Source organism: Biomphalaria glabrata, chromosome 6 (genome assembly GCF_947242115.1).
Source record: "Biomphalaria glabrata chromosome 6, xgBioGlab47.1, whole genome shotgun sequence".
Lineage (NCBI taxonomy): Eukaryota > Metazoa > Mollusca > Gastropoda > Planorbidae > Biomphalaria > Biomphalaria glabrata.
Window position 1 is genome coordinate 12,719,730 of NC_074716.1, and position 16,043 is coordinate 12,735,772.

Genomic DNA, 16,043 nt, shown 5'->3' on the forward strand with positions numbered 1-16,043 from the left:
GGTCCAGACTGAACCTTTCCTAACAGGATGTGATATATTTTTAAATAATTATCTAATAAATAGTTTTCCTACGGACAAACAAATGAACAGCCCATCTCCCAATCATGAACTCTGGATTACGTCCACCTCTTTAATATACACTGTAGGACGTACGGCAGTATACTGTGATAATTTACAAATCTGTTACGTCTGTTTCAATACTAAAGTACACAACTCTTTGCATAAACCTTCCTTCTTTTATAAAAACAAAAACAAACGTATTCGGTCAACTAATACATAGTAAAAAAAAACAAACACAAAAAAAACAACAACAACAACACATAAGCTAAAAATATATTTAATTGTATTTTTTTGAATAACAAAACTGTATACATTAATATTTACAAGATACATACACTTGTATAGCGTTCCCTTTTCTTACTTTAAATATTAAATAGTTATAAAAAATTTAGCTATTTATTATTCATCAAATAAACGGCTTACATATTTAATTTCACAAACTAATCGGTTCACTTCCAGGGAATAAAAAGCAGCCGCTGTACCTTATATCTGTAAGTGAAACGTAAGACGATTTTCAATATAATTTTTAGTTTTAAGATTTAAACATGACCCACGGGTGCTGGAAGTACCACACTAAACTAATGACCACTACTAAAAATGTTATTCATTGATGAATGAATATGGCAAATATATAAGCCGATTTTTTTCTAATTAGGTATAGTGACTAACGTCTGCGGTATTGTTACATTTGTTTCTGGTAACCAAGTTTTGCAATGTTTTGTATCAATTATCTATGGTCTTTGCTCTTCTTACACAGAGAGGACTACACTGGCTCGGTTATGTCACTCGCAGGCCAGATGAAAGAATCCCTACGGACATCCTATACGCTGGGCTTGCAGAGGGAGTCTAACCCAGGGGCCGCCCAAGACTAACCTACAGGGATGCCTGTAAGCGAGGCATGGGAGCCACGGCATTAAGTAAGGTATATGGGAGGTGATAGTCCAGGACCGGACAATATGCGTGCTGATACGAGCTTCGCCGAGTGCAAAAGAAACGAAGCTTTATCAGTTAAGAGAAAGAAAAGGAAGGCTGCCTTCTCAGCTAGCCGTAGGACAGATGCATATATATGCACAGGTTGTGGCAAACTCAGCCACACCAGATTCTGCCCCGTCTCAAGACGAAACCAAGGCCAGTGACTAACATGGGAGCATCCATCGTCTTTTAAGAGAAGAGGAGATATAAATGACACTGTGGCCGTTGGCGGTGAAGTCGCAAAATACACGCCGCTTGAGAAAATGAAAATTTAATCTACTTAGGACAGGTTTTTAAATATTGTTTAACATTATGTCCAATGCTACAGAACTGTGTCGAGTAAAATGTTTGTTTTTATTGTGCTTGAGAAACAATACCGCACGTAGAGCTGAGCCCAATATTCAGTTATAAAAGTGGAATGAACTTCTGAACTTCGCTAGCTTTAAAATCAAATCAGCGGTGACAGTTGTGCACTGGCTAGTATCATAGCAACAGAGGTAAACAAATTGAATAAACTTCTCTTGTTCAATATACCGTCCCGTTTAGATCTCGTATACTAGAAAAAAGAGTGAAAATCCGACATCATTAAATTTTAGACCTTTCGAAATTCTGATGCAAAGGCTACTTTTTTCTTTTCTGAAAGTGAAAAATTTAATTTTTAAAATCAACTATGCAAGCAGTTTTTTCATAAAAATACATCATTTTTACAACTATCCACTATTAATAGTAACAATTACAGAAGGCTATTTAGTAAGGGAGATGACTATTTACCATATTTTTAACACATTTATGCAAATGGTTTTAGATTTTTTGTAAAAAATTATCTTTTTTTTATAAATGTATTGCTAAGTTATGTAAGTTCTGTCAAAGTAACTACTGTATTTACAAAAGAATGGTTACTAGTTTTTTGAAAGAGAAAAATTTTATTTAATATGCGTATAAGTGGAACATAATTTAAAACAACAATTAATAAGTAGTATTTATAGACATGTGATTGTAGGTGCTCACCACATCATCGTCACCCCCTTTAAAAACTATTTGTTATTGTTTATTAATGAGGTATTGAATCAGAGGTTGACATTGTACAACTCAACTGGATCAATATGATAATCATTATATGCAATCAGATAGGCCAGGTTGACATCTAATTTCACTTCCACATATCCCCTGGTCTGCTGGATCGTTGGGGCACCACACAAGATCCGTAAACCTTCTTTCTCCATTCTTCTCTGTCATTTACCTTTGATAGAATTTTATTCTGATATTCTTTCTGAAAATATTGAAACCTGCCTTTTTACCTCCCTGGGTGGACCACTTCGGGGGCCGATATTGAGTTTGTGTTTCCACACAAACTGTTTTTGTAACCTTGTTTTCTTGTAGATTAAATCAATTGTACCATTGACAATATTTGCATCTGAACAGACTGGTGAGATTTTCTCTAGGTCTACGTCTAATTTAAAAAGACAACTCTAACACATGGCAGTGATTAACAAGGAACTTTAAAAAGTATAATATTCAATACCCAACAGAAATCTAGTCATCATAAAGATGTTATCATTGATGACATTAACAAAAATGTAGGTTAAAAGAAACAGGAACAATAACTCTAATCAGTCTGAAAATAAAGCCAAGGTTAACTTTATAAAAAAAAACAACAACCATTCTCTTCTGACACGATTATCTTGTAGCAGGCCTTAATAACTGCATTTATTCACAGGCCTCCAAAGATGTGTGGAGCAGTGGTTCTAAAATATTATATTTCGATTATCCTTTAGAACGAGGTTTTAATATTCAAACTCAAAGTAACGTTATATTCAGAACACTTTACACTGAAGAAAATGCTAACCATTTTCAGCGAGCCCCCTTAAATGGGTCTAGGCATGTCAATATTATATTTATGCAGTCTGTCCGTCCGTCCGTCTTAAAAAATCTGATTTCATATTTTAGAGCTTGCACACTTTGTGTTATTGGTTTGGAGGACAATGTGGTGCTGCGATAATCATTTAATTTTCTGTCTGGGTCACTGTTGTGTGTGATATGATGTAGTGTTGTGAATTATTATAACTTTTATTATTTATTACAATTATTATTATTATTATGTTATTATTATTATTATTATTATTGTTATTATTATTATTATTATTATTATGTTAGAAATGAACGAGTAGTCATTCTCTGGCATTGCCAGGGTCGAGTTTCGCTAAAGAGAAACAAAATTCATCGTAGTCCCTTTAACAGTTTCCACTGAGGAATTTTCTGGTGATGTGGCAGGTCTGCAGCAGTACCGCCCTCTGACAGGCAACGAAGATGTTCCTAGGAATGTTAAGGGCCTTGAAGGTGTCTGTGAGGTCAGTTGTTATTATCCCCTCGGTTGATATAACAATGGGGTATATTGTTATTTTGGACAATATTATTATTGTTATTATTATTATTATTGCTATTGCTATGGCATAATACATACATATATAATTAAATAAAATTATATAATTAAATTTATTTGTGCATTTTTGTAACTTTGACTGTCTTTGTAGCAATTGTGCTTCTGAAAAGAAAACCAAAATAGAATTGTTGTTTTTTTTTCTGATGCTACGGTTACTTTTTATTTTTGAAAAGCTAACTTATAAAAAAATAACATGTAGGCCGATTGTTCATAAAATATTAACATTTTTCTAAAAATTTATTGTAAATATTCTAAGAACCGGGGGGGGGGGGCATGATGCGGAAGGAAATACTATTGTATCACATTTATGTATGCAATTTTGTTATTTCACAAAAATAAGTATATATAAATATTGTTGATAATTTTCGCCTTCTAGGGACTGGAAGCAGCATATTTATAGTGTCTTGGGGACCGCAAAACTAGAATAATTTTTTTTTTATTCGGACTTTTTTTTCTATTAACTTTGCACCAACAGAGAAAGAATAAAATGTCATTTCTATGAAAATTCAAAATTGATTCCCTAGAACCTGTAATGCCAGCAGTTAGCTGTAAGATCTGTGCTGCACAACTAATAACAGTAATTGAAGAAAATATATTGCAGGATAGAGCAATACGCGACAATAGAGGACGGACAATAACAACTATGGCAAGGCCTAAAGAAGACAAGACGGAAGCAGAGACTTTCTGTATGCAATTAGAGGTAACCAAGTCTACGTTAGACATCTTACACCAAAAAGAGAATCTTTAAAAAAAAATAAAAAATATACAACAATAGTTGATAACGTTTGATATTTATTTAAATAATAATGCTTTATGTGGCTGAAATAACAGGAACCAAAAGGTCAATCATGTATATAACTTCACTATTTTTTAGTATTGCTCAAAACGTAAGTGTTCTAGCCTGACAGGGATTTGGATTGAATATTTCTTGCTTGATTATCTTCTCAAAGTAAGTGAGGTTATCTGTGTTTTTCTTTGGTTTAAATACCCAAATGAAGTTTAACCGCTAGCTTACATCGGCGAGAAATTTGTACACGTTTATTTTGTTCACCTATTCTTATTGTATCAATCAACACCCCTATTAATGTGCTTAATGGAATCGTCTAGATAGCAAATAGAAAAGTCTTAGTGAAGGAGTTAATTTTATCACGGGAGTAGTTTCAACTAATTGTACAAAAAACAAAACAAAAAAAAAAGGCTAACCTATTGTTCTCCAGAGACTTAGTTTTATAAGGGAGGAGAGAGAGTTCGGCTGAAGAGGGAACTGGTTCCTGGTATTATTTTATAAGGGAGGAGAGAGAGTTCGGCTGAAGAGGGAACTGGTTCCTGGTATTATTTTATAAGGGAGGAGAGAGAGTTCGACTGAAGAGGGAACTGGTTCCTGGTATTATTTTATAAGGGAGGAGAGAGAGTTCGGCTGAAGAGGGAACTGGTTCCTGGTATTATTTATAGGAAACTTGTCTAATGCCGAGTCAGGTTCCTCTGGTCATTACTTGAAGCATTTTGTGAAATCTAGTCTAGTCTCTAACAGTGCACACCTTCTGCACTAGCTTGGATGGCGGTGTGCAAGGCAGGGTTAGAACAATTTAAAATAATTATCATTAAATGAGTTTCCTATTTATTATGACAGTATTCGAAGTCTTGATTTAATTGTTCAAGTTTTCTCTTTTAATTTGAGTGCACTCTGAATGGGTCTCATTGGGCCCGCACTTTACCACTTTAGCGCACATGAAATAATGAAACACCCTCGAGACTTAGTGATGCCCCTCGGAGACCGCTGCGATTCAGGGACATAACTCTTCTTGATGTGTCAAATTTTTTCCTCTTAATAATATTGGGGCCTTTTCAGTGCAAGGACCAAAAGGTTTGGAACGCTATCCCCATTGAGCCCAGACAAGCAACATGCTTCACTACGTTCAAGATGTAGCCTACATTTAGATGTATGTGTTCAGAGTTAGCCAGATTGGTTTGCCTTTTTTTCCTTGTCTGTTTAACGACAGTGCCATATAAATTAAATAATATTAAGTATTGTTATTATTAAATAATTTATAAAGTTAGATCTAGTTCAGAGTATACATACGCGAAGTGTACATTCGTTACATTGCAGCCCCACACAACTTCTATAACTAAACACTAAACCGATTTAGGTGTATTATGATTAAATGAACATTTTAAATAATTTGAACAAATTCTTTATTAAAACAAAACTTAATATAAATTTTATTAATACTATAAATTCAGCTTGAGATTTAGATTTAGTAGTAACACAAGAAAATGGTATTGAAACTCACTACAAAACACGCCTTTACTCTCTCTCTCTCTCTCTCTCTCTCACGTCTCTGGGTTGTCTCTCGTTCAAGTCTCACCCACGTGACTTCTTTACATATAATGACAGTCCAGCGCATGGTCTCATTATTCTACACCACTTCCTTTCCTCGTCGTTACCACGGAAACACAAGTAAACAATAAACACTCCACAACAACTATACAACAAAGACACCTTACTGCCAGTGTACTCATCGACATCAATTTTAGCGCCATCCCTAGACATGACTGCTCGACTTTTTTAGAGTCTGCTCGATTACAGCTTCTATAAACAAGTTTTAATATTCTTTTAGTCAGGGCCGGACTTAACCATCGCGGGGGCCCAGTTTGATTAAACAGATAATACGTGAAAATTAAGAGTTTGTATTAGAAAATAAATTCATCTTTGCATTTTATTCATTCTTTACTACATACAAAATTACTTTACGAGCCTTGCGTGTAGCGAATTCATACAGTATAACATAAAAATTCTATTTCCTACCTAGATCACGCTCAATAGCAAGAATTATCAAACGTTTCAATCTATCTTCGAGAATTGTTGACCTCAAGTAATTATTCATTAGTTTGAGGTGCGAGAAGCTTCTTTCACCAGATTACACAATTACAGCTAATGCATAATGCTGTTTTTATTTATCGCGCATAGGATTGGCGTTTTCCATATTGAATGAAACCCCAAAATGACAATTTTGTCTATATTTCATGAGATTTTCATGAGTTTTCAAAAGATTTTAATAATTTCCGGAGATTTCCAGGACTTTATTGTATATTTTGCAATTGCAGGATATTTACAGGAGCTCATGGTAAATCAGGCGGCCGCGGAAAATCTGTTATAAAATGTTATAAAATGGTTTAATTTAATAATTTACACCTAGAATTAGCGCGGGGCATATGTTGCAGTGTCCTAGGGCTGGCCCTACTTTTAGTACTTGTATTATTAGATGCTATTAGACTTGTTATTAGACGTGTTATCTTTCTGTCCGCCCGTCTGTCAATCCTATATCTCAAAAAAAAGGTATTGAAAATTCGACTTTATAATATTTTGCAGCTTGCAAAGACTACTTTTTATTTTCTTAAAGCGAATCGAGTGTACAATTTGATAGGTTTTCAATTACAACATATGTAGAGTCAAATTCCTTACTGTACTAAGCTCAGTAGGTTGTACAATCCGTTCTAAATTAGATTTTACTTTTATTTTGTAATGCTTGGAACATTAAAACAGTATCAACCATCAACCATTTTTACTTCTTTAATGATTCACGTTTCCAGACGTGAAATCAGACATACGGCTAAGTGTGTTTTTATTTTGTTTTTTTTTACATTAAATATTCCCGGGCATGCTCCCCTGCCTCATAGTGGCGCCCGGGTGGAAACGATCGTAGGAGAAACGATTAGGCTAAAGGGTAGCAAAACAAGATTCCCCGTAGGGGGTGCCTAAGGGGGTGCGAGAGCATCCTCATTGCACTGCGCGGAGTTGTATTAAACTCTACCTGACAGTTTCAAGAAGAAGAAGAAGAAGAAGAAACATTAAATATTACGCAAAATGCAGGGGCCCCTAAAGAAGTCAAGCTCCCCCCGGGCCCCCAAATAATGAAAAATTCCTAGCTACGCCACTTAAGAAACAAGCAAAATATCTATAAAATACTTTTAAAATATCTATAAAATACTTTTAAAATATCTATAAAATACTTTTAAAATATCTATAAAATACTTTTAAAATATCTATAAAATACTTTAAAATATCTATAAAATACTTTTAAAATATCTATAAAATACTTTTAAAATATCTATAAAATACTTTTAAAATATCTATAAAATACTTTTAAAATATCTATAAAATACTTTAAAATATCTATAAAATACTTTTAAAATATCTATAAAATACTTTTAAAATATCTATAAAATACTTTTAAAATATCTATAAAATACTTTTAAAATATCTATAAAATACTTTTAAAATATCTAGGCTTATATAAGGACATTACTCGCAAAATACTGGTGTGTATCTCAAGATTTATTTCCATTTCTAGATAAAACCTTGACCTTTACCTATCTCTTAGTATGTTGGACAGTTGGGGCACTACACAAGATCTGTTGACCTTATTTCTTCATTTTTCTCTGTATTTTGCCTAAGATACAACTTTAAATGGCAGAGCTGTTACCTCCCCATCACATTCTTTGTTAGCTTCTTCTTCTTTTGCCTGGTACTGTTCCCTGAAGGAAGGACCTTTCGAGCCCTGAGGACCTTGTGATATACCCATAGAGTTTTAGTTTGCGTTTTATATAAAACACAATGTATTAATCACCAATTATTAATTAAATAATTGTTGTTGTTTTTTTAAAACTGATTCGTGTGTTGTCATCAACAATGAATCATTAAATAAGAAGTGGGAATAAAGATGTAAAAGATTTATACCAGGCAGACAGACAGACAATTAGTGATAATTTGGGTTTTGGCACATCGGTACAATTTAGGCCATGACAGACATGACAGACATGGTCAGTTGGTATAAGATTTGTAAAAGTAGGTCATATAGAGAAAAAAAAATACAAGCTTTAGACCTTGACCTATTGTTTTGTAAACAAGTTCAAACGGATGGCTTGTAAGAATATTGGAAGAAAGACTGGGGACTTCGTTTGGCTTCTGTTAAACTACTAGAATAGAAAGATGGAGTTGCCCAGCGGGGTGAGGTCAGTTTGGTTCCAACGGTCAGTCGAGCCTCGGATCGAGCTAACGAAGTAAGTTGACTTTGTGAACCAGATTTTTTTGCGTCGAAGTTTTCGGACGAGACAAATGTCGACTTTCAATATTGAACATAGACGGAGAAATGTTTGTGTCTACAAGGGTTAGACAACTCTAAACTGTTGACTGAGAAACGTTTGTGTCTACAAGGGTTAGACAACTCTAAACTGTTGACTGAGAAACGTTTGTGTCTACAAGGGTTAGACAACTCTAAACTGTTGACGGAGAAACGTTTGTGTCTACAAGGGTTAGACAACTCTAAACTGTTGACTGAGAAACGTTTGTGTCTACAAGGGTTAGACAACTCTAAACTGTTGACTGAGAAACGTTTGTGTCTACAAGGGTTAGACAACTCTAAATTGTTGACGGAGAAACGTTTGTGTCTACAAGGGTTAGACAACTCTAAACTGTTGACGCAGAAATGTTTGTGTCCTCAAGGGTTAGACAACTCTAAACTGTTGACTGAGAAACGTTTGTGTCTACAAGGGTTAGACAACTCTAAACTGTTGACTAGTTGCACGTGAAAGACACAATTGCTTTAGTTCATTCAGACTTTAGCGTGTTCTAATAAATACAAAACAATGTGAATCTAGTAGCTTTTAAAACCTCCGGTTTATTTTTAATTTTAAACATATCTTTCAAACTCTTCCAACAGTACTTTGATTTTCCGATCAATAAAATATTTTTTATTTAGTTTCAGACAGGTGAAAAAAAAAGGTAAATTCAAAAATAGAAAATGTAAAAAAAAAAAAAAAACATAATTGACATAATTAATATATTTAGATATCTAAAAATAATATACAAATTGAATTTTTTATTCCGACATTTTTTTTCAGTTACTTTTGATTAGTTCGCATAGTTCACGGTCTTAAAAGTATTTTAATCTAATTACGTACATCATTAGTACATAGACTCGGACAATCTCTTTCTCGTAGTGTTGATTTCTGTCTACCCCTTACCTTCTCTCCCCTCCCCTCATCTCTCTCTCTCTCTCTCTCTCTCTCTGTCTACCCTCTCTCTCTCCCTCTTTCTCTTTCTATATCTGTTTACGTTTTATATATATATATATATATATATATATATATATATATATATATATATATATATTTATATATATAAATATAATAAATATATAAATGTACATTCACACAAGACTCACTCATAATTTACATGTGAAAAGTTTATATCAGATTGTTTCTATTTAATGATTTGATTGCCAGAGGAACAAAAGAGTGTTTGTGTCTGTTTGTCTTTGCTATTGGTATCTTGTATCTCTTTTATGATGGTAAAATCACAAAATCCTGACCCAAATGGTGATTTTTTATTTCTAGATATATACCTCTCCATCTCCACCTTAGTCTATCTGTAATATCTCCCTCTAGATCTTATCACTCAGATACACTTCCCACATGCCTGTCCTCCTACAATGTCTAAACCATCCGTGCAAGGCTTCCTTCTGTTTGGATTTGTTTCGACTTCAAAGACAAATGTTTGAGTTCTTATTTCTTTAACTTCAGCTACAATTTAATACGAATGTCATGAAAGAAATAAGATTTTAATAACATTTAGTTTTTAAGAAAGGGTCTAATTAGCACGAGTGGCCCCCAGGGATTAAAAAATGTAACACATGTGACCCTCAAACTAACCAACGACATTCGCGTAATTAGCACGACGCTCTATCAACTTACCTATCCATCAACAATTCTCTGCGAGAAATTTTATAATGTTCTTTAATTATGTTGTAATAAAACCGACTGGCTACGGCTTGGCCACCTAACAAGGAGGCTGGAGCTCGAATCCCGACTAGAGCAGAGTTTTGTTTGTTGAGCGCCTTAAGACAGGACGGAAACCTTATTTCCAGATACCCCTCTCGGGGGGGGGGGGGCGACATAGCACACTGAGCGTGTTATAAATATGAAATTTTCCCCGTCAATTTTAAGATTTCACTTGTCTAGGCTAAAAACATCCACACGAGCACACACACAAGAAAACATAAACATCGATGGAGATTATGAGCCACTAGGTGATGTTAAGCAAGTCAGGTTGTTAAGTAAGTCATATTTTTAAGTAAGTCAAGTTGTTAAGTAAGTCATATTTTTCAGTAAGTCACGTTGTTACATACAGACACAAAGATAACTACTGACAGTTTTTGTGTATAAATAATAGAAAGTTAATCAGGCTGAGGAGTCTGCGTTCTAAGAGCTTTCTCGGGCGTACAGCATTAGACTTAACATTTTATAGAAGGATCCAGTGGGAACCAATGTAGATCAATATAAAGTCTTATAGTTAGGACATGGCGATGACTGTCTGGCCGTGTGATATGCTTTTCATGTTTGCTTCAGTAAGTCCCGAGCTTAAATCCGTACGGCCGTCATATTCTTTCGTTCTGAAGAAGTTTTAAAAAAATCTTTAAAGTTGAGGATAATTGTCTCGTCGTATGGCAGGCAAGAGCGCTTCGACTAATGTCACGATAGTTATGAGTTTGAATCCTAGCCAACGTCATTCTGCAGGCTGTGGCGTAATAATGTTTATTTGTAATGAGAGGTCCAACACGATCAAAGGAAGGAGGCAGCTTACAAGACATGGAAGCCAACATCAAGAAAACTTAGCTGTAGATGTTCACGTGATGTAGCAGAGACCTTTACACAACCATTGAGCAACCCACAATTCCAGACTACATTTATTCGTAACATCAATGCGCTTTGGCTAACCCCAACCCTTCTCCACTATGTAGTGATAATCCTTTAAACCATTTAATTTCACCCAAACTAACAGTCTATTTGGATACCTGCCACGTCATAGAAAGGTAGACAAACCTCCTCAGCCAAAAGGTACATCTCGAACGTTCGTATAAATGGGCAAGCAAAAAAAAAACGGAGAAAAAAAAGTGGGGGAGGGGGGAATGAGAGGAAAGATTGAAAGGAACAAACAAAATTCGGTACCTGTTGATAGCAGATCTCAGCGCCCAGAACAGGTCCATGTGTACATTCCAGATCCTAGGATGGGTCAGAACAACACCAGAACATTATCCAGACCAGATCTCTGTCGTCACCAAGACAACCTGAGGGAGACAACGTCAACAAAAATCTCCATTAGGATGAAGACAGTGTTTATGAAAGGCGGGAGATTCAATCTTTTAAAACAACACCGACTCCGTAGCAGAAGTCAACAAGCAAGACGGAACCACGACCAGGTCATATCTATTAAAGGGACTCACTCGACAGAGGCTCGAAGATAATTAGTCATAATTGCGCCCACACTAGGAGATCAAAGTAGCCGAGTTTGTGTAGTTAATCAGTGCTCAAAGGTTAGCAGATCATGTTTGCATTTATTTTAATTTGAGATCCGTGAAAATAAACATACAAGGAACATAAAAAAAAAAAGGTTTTTGTTTTTAAGACTACTCCTCTGATCACCTTTAGTAACAGCGAGATCATCCTATCTAATGAATGGGGGGTTAAAAAAAGTAATACCCCATCCTAATCTCTCCCTCCTCCCAGAAAAACATTCTGGTTATGTCCCTGTATAAAACTATTTGCCGTAGGTAAAATTCTAGTTTGGTGATACAGATCCAGACTTAGAAGACGGTGCGGAAATGTTTCTGGACATCTATTTATTTATTTACTTATTTCACTCTTTAATAAATACATGCGGGAATACCCGCTTACGTATGTGTGTTCGAGATATAAATTTCAGAAGATAATATTTTGAAAAATTAAAACGGCCGAACTTTCCCTGTGTGGTTAGTTAGCTAGTAATTCTATTCCCAAAGATGCACATCAAGTGTCAAAAAGTGTAAATTGATAGGAGGAACTGTTGACATGAAACAGAGGGTTCAGTTTTCTACTTATGAAAGTCTTGACAAAGATGAAAAGCACTACAGCACAATTTGAAAACAATTATTTATTGTGATATGGAAACGCCTCCTTTGTTCTTCTCTCTCTCTCTCTCTCTCTCTCTCTCTCTCTTATATCATCATTAGGATGCTGGACACTCGGAAACAAAATAATTCCTCCCGCATTTCTTCTTTTAAACAGCTTAATTTGTCCACTACATGGAGAGACAATTTTTATCGTGCTTTTTTTAAGTGCTAATTTCGTGAAATAATTGTTTGCATGCTACAAGAAAACAATTCAATTCACTGCGAATTTCTACAAGTACATTAGGCCCTCAAACCTTTATACATTATATCTGGACTGGAAATTCTTATCCGCTATTGATCAATTTATAGACCTATATATAAATATAGCTTGTTATGTTACAGTTGTGTATCAATCACAGAACTTTATTTCACGCTAATTCTTGAAATAAAGCTATTTCCTGTTAGTTTCCATTAAGATAATGTTTCGAAAATGCCAGATCGAAATAATTCACGTCTATTGATTATAGCCATCTTACGTCTATTTAAATAGATTGATTACCTATCTGAAAATAGCACAATAATAATTTTAAGACGAGAGTGCTCTTTTTTTTTTTTTGATGTTCAATTGCTAGATGTAGATCTATTTGTTACATAGGTTAGGATTGGAAAAAATAAGACTTTACTTCTTATAACTACTTCACAAAACAACGCCTTGTTTCAACTTTTAAAAAAATTATCACGTTCTTTTTTGTAGTATTAAAAGATTGCCATGTCCAGTCTAGATATAATATATATATATAGGTCTGTGATTAGGCCTAAGTGTCGCCGCAACATTTTGTCGCACTAAAACAAAGAAACACTCAAAACTTAATATGAAGAAATCAAATCATTTTTTGGTTGTTTTTCCACTCATTTCTTTGTCATATTTTGGCCTAATGTAATGATAACTCGAAAATAAAACTGATTCCATCTAAAGAATCTACAACAATCAATTGTAATGCAAATGTGTTGGCTTGTTGTGTGTTTTAGACGACAGAAAGGCGACAGAAAGGCGACATAAAAAGCGAGACGAAATAGTATTCACCATGCCGCAGATTAGAAAGATTTGTTTTTTTTTCAGCATATCATAAAATTGCAGGCGATAAATTGTAGTTGGTCATTGTTTCATTCAATATATTAAACAAGTCATATGGCTAGCACCCTATAAAACTAGAGTCAGCTTTTGTGTTGGCTACTTGCAAAGCTTTCAGCCGTCACTCTCTCTTTATGTCAGTATGTTCATTGACGAACTCGCACCGCGATGCACCATTTATTTCAAGAAGTAATTGATCAAGGTGTGCGCTTAGCGGTGAAACTCATGCATCACGGCTGAAACAAACCCATATTTGAACTAGCTTTCTCTCCACAGGGCTTTAAAGATGTATGTTCATCAGCACAGCGCTTCACGAATTGTCCAGCAAGCCTACTTTCCTAATGGTTTTAAGATAAATACTTCGCCTTCAAGCCAAAGAATTCAACATGACCAGGCGACGTCATAAAAGTTAGCCCCCCCCTCCTCTTCAATCTCTCTATCCGATGCTTTTTATGTGGAAATCTTAAAGACAACTTTAATTCACTTTTATTCTCTGCCCCGAGATCTCCCGAGTCTCAGATTGCCGTTGGGATTCCGAGACTTCAGAATGCATGCTTAAAACGCTTAGAGAGTCAAGTATCCTTAAAACCACCTCGCCTTTGATATATATGCAAGAATTTCTATGGGTCCCTTGAAAACAACTTTCTTAACAAGAGAACCGCATCTTATTTAACCTGAAGACTTCGTGCATATAGGAGTAGAGGCAATCAGAACATGCAAAGCCAGAAATACATTTATTGGAAAGCTCTTTATTTAACAAGCGTCTGCAAAAGTCAAGTGCCACATTGATTTGGGGCCCGATCAATCATTCATGCTCGTCTTCAGCGTTTCTCAAACTGTAAAATGTTTGTCATTAGAGGCACTTACGAGAGTATATTTTAGGCAATCACGGAAACCAATTGTTTTAAGGTTTTCATAATCAGAGCGACATCGGAAGAAAAGTTTCCGTTGTCTATAGCATCCTTGTAAACGGTGTGTGCTTCAAGTAGCCTCTGACTTTCAAGTCCGAGGCTCATGTCCTATTCTTGGGGCTTAGATAGTTAGCCTGGAGAAACTTCCTCTAACCACATTCTCTTTCTTTCTCGTTCTATATCTAATTTTTAACTCTTTCTCTCCGTAATTATTTACCACATTCTGGTGGAATCAACGTTGGTATCGTCAGTTAGGAGAGAAAGAGTTAAAGCTGTCTTTCTTTCTACGTTTTATTCTCTATCTCTTTTCTTTCTTTCTTTGCTTCACTTTTTCTTTTTTTTTTGTCTGTCTCTCTCAATATGTCTTTTTATCTTTTTTTTTCTTTATCTCTCTCATGATCTTCTACTCTCTATTTAACATTAACAATTCTATTAATATCTCTTTTATTTAACACTAGTCGACCGCCGCTATTTTGCAGGGCCGGCCTTAGGCCACTGCAACCTATGCGACCGCAGTGTGCCCCGCACTTTCATAGGACCCGCGCTAATTCTAGGTGTATAAATTATAAATTAAAGCATTTTATAACTTATTACAGATTTCCCGCGGCCTCCTGATTTACCAGGAGCTCCAGGAAATCTCCTGAATTTGTAAAATATACGAAAAAGTCCTGGAAATCTCCGGAAATTATAAAAATCTTTGGAAAGCTCATACAAATCTCCTGAAACATATAGACAAAAATTGTCATTGTGTATCATTCAATATGGGAAACGCCAATCCTACGCGCGATAAAAAAAACAACGGCATTATGCAATATCCGTAATTGTGGAATCTAGTGAAAGAAGCTTCTCGCGCCTCAAACTAATGAAGAATTACTTGAGGTCAACTATTCTCGTAGATAGATTGAAACTTTTGGTAATTCTTGCTATTGAGCGTGATCTATGTAGGAAACAGGATTCTTATAATCTACTGTATGACTTCGCTACACGCAAGGCTCGTGTAGTAATTTTGTGTGTAATAAAGAATGAATAAAATGCATAGACGAATTTATTTTCTAATAAAAACTCTCTGTAATATACTAAGTCAATTCATAACCTTAGAAACAAGGCTTTATTTCAATAAAACACGACTGATACACACAATAACACAGTACAGACTGGTCACGATTCACAGACTACGATAATGCGAACACGATTACAAATACTAGCACGATTACAAGCACGGGTAACACACAAGTTCATTTAACGATCACTCCATTCACCCCTCCTTTATTTCTTTCTGGGTCTTAGGTTATAACCATGCGTATGAAGGGAAAGATCCGGAGGTATCTCTGGCGTAGACTTTTCTCCTTGCAAGTCGTAACTGTCCTGTACGGGACTCGAGTCAATATTGGCCTCTGGCATTGGGTGGCTCCCCTCTGAGTCACTGATGACTTCTGGCTGGTTGTACATCATTGGGGTGGGACTCTGTGAATTACTGATAGTTTCAGGCCCGTAGCGACTCCCTGGTGAGAGATCCAAAGAGTCACCGACCTCTTGAGGCAGAATACCGTTCTCTGGTTCGAAATAGTCGTTCGTGGAACTTTCCTTTGGCGCCAGGTGCC

At 35.4% G+C, this 16,043-nt stretch overlaps 1 protein-coding gene across 1 annotated transcript in view; it reads right to left on the minus strand.

Annotated features, from left to right (window-relative positions):
• Positions 1–16,043, minus strand: part of LOC106076726 (uncharacterized) — a 116,431-nt gene that overhangs the window by 57,431 nt on the left and 42,957 nt on the right. Inside the window, exon 2 of the mRNA XM_013237547.2 lies at positions 11,480–11,598. The gene's annotated coding sequence lies outside the window, so the exon portion shown is untranslated. The remainder of the gene's footprint in view (positions 1–11,479; positions 11,599–16,043) is intronic.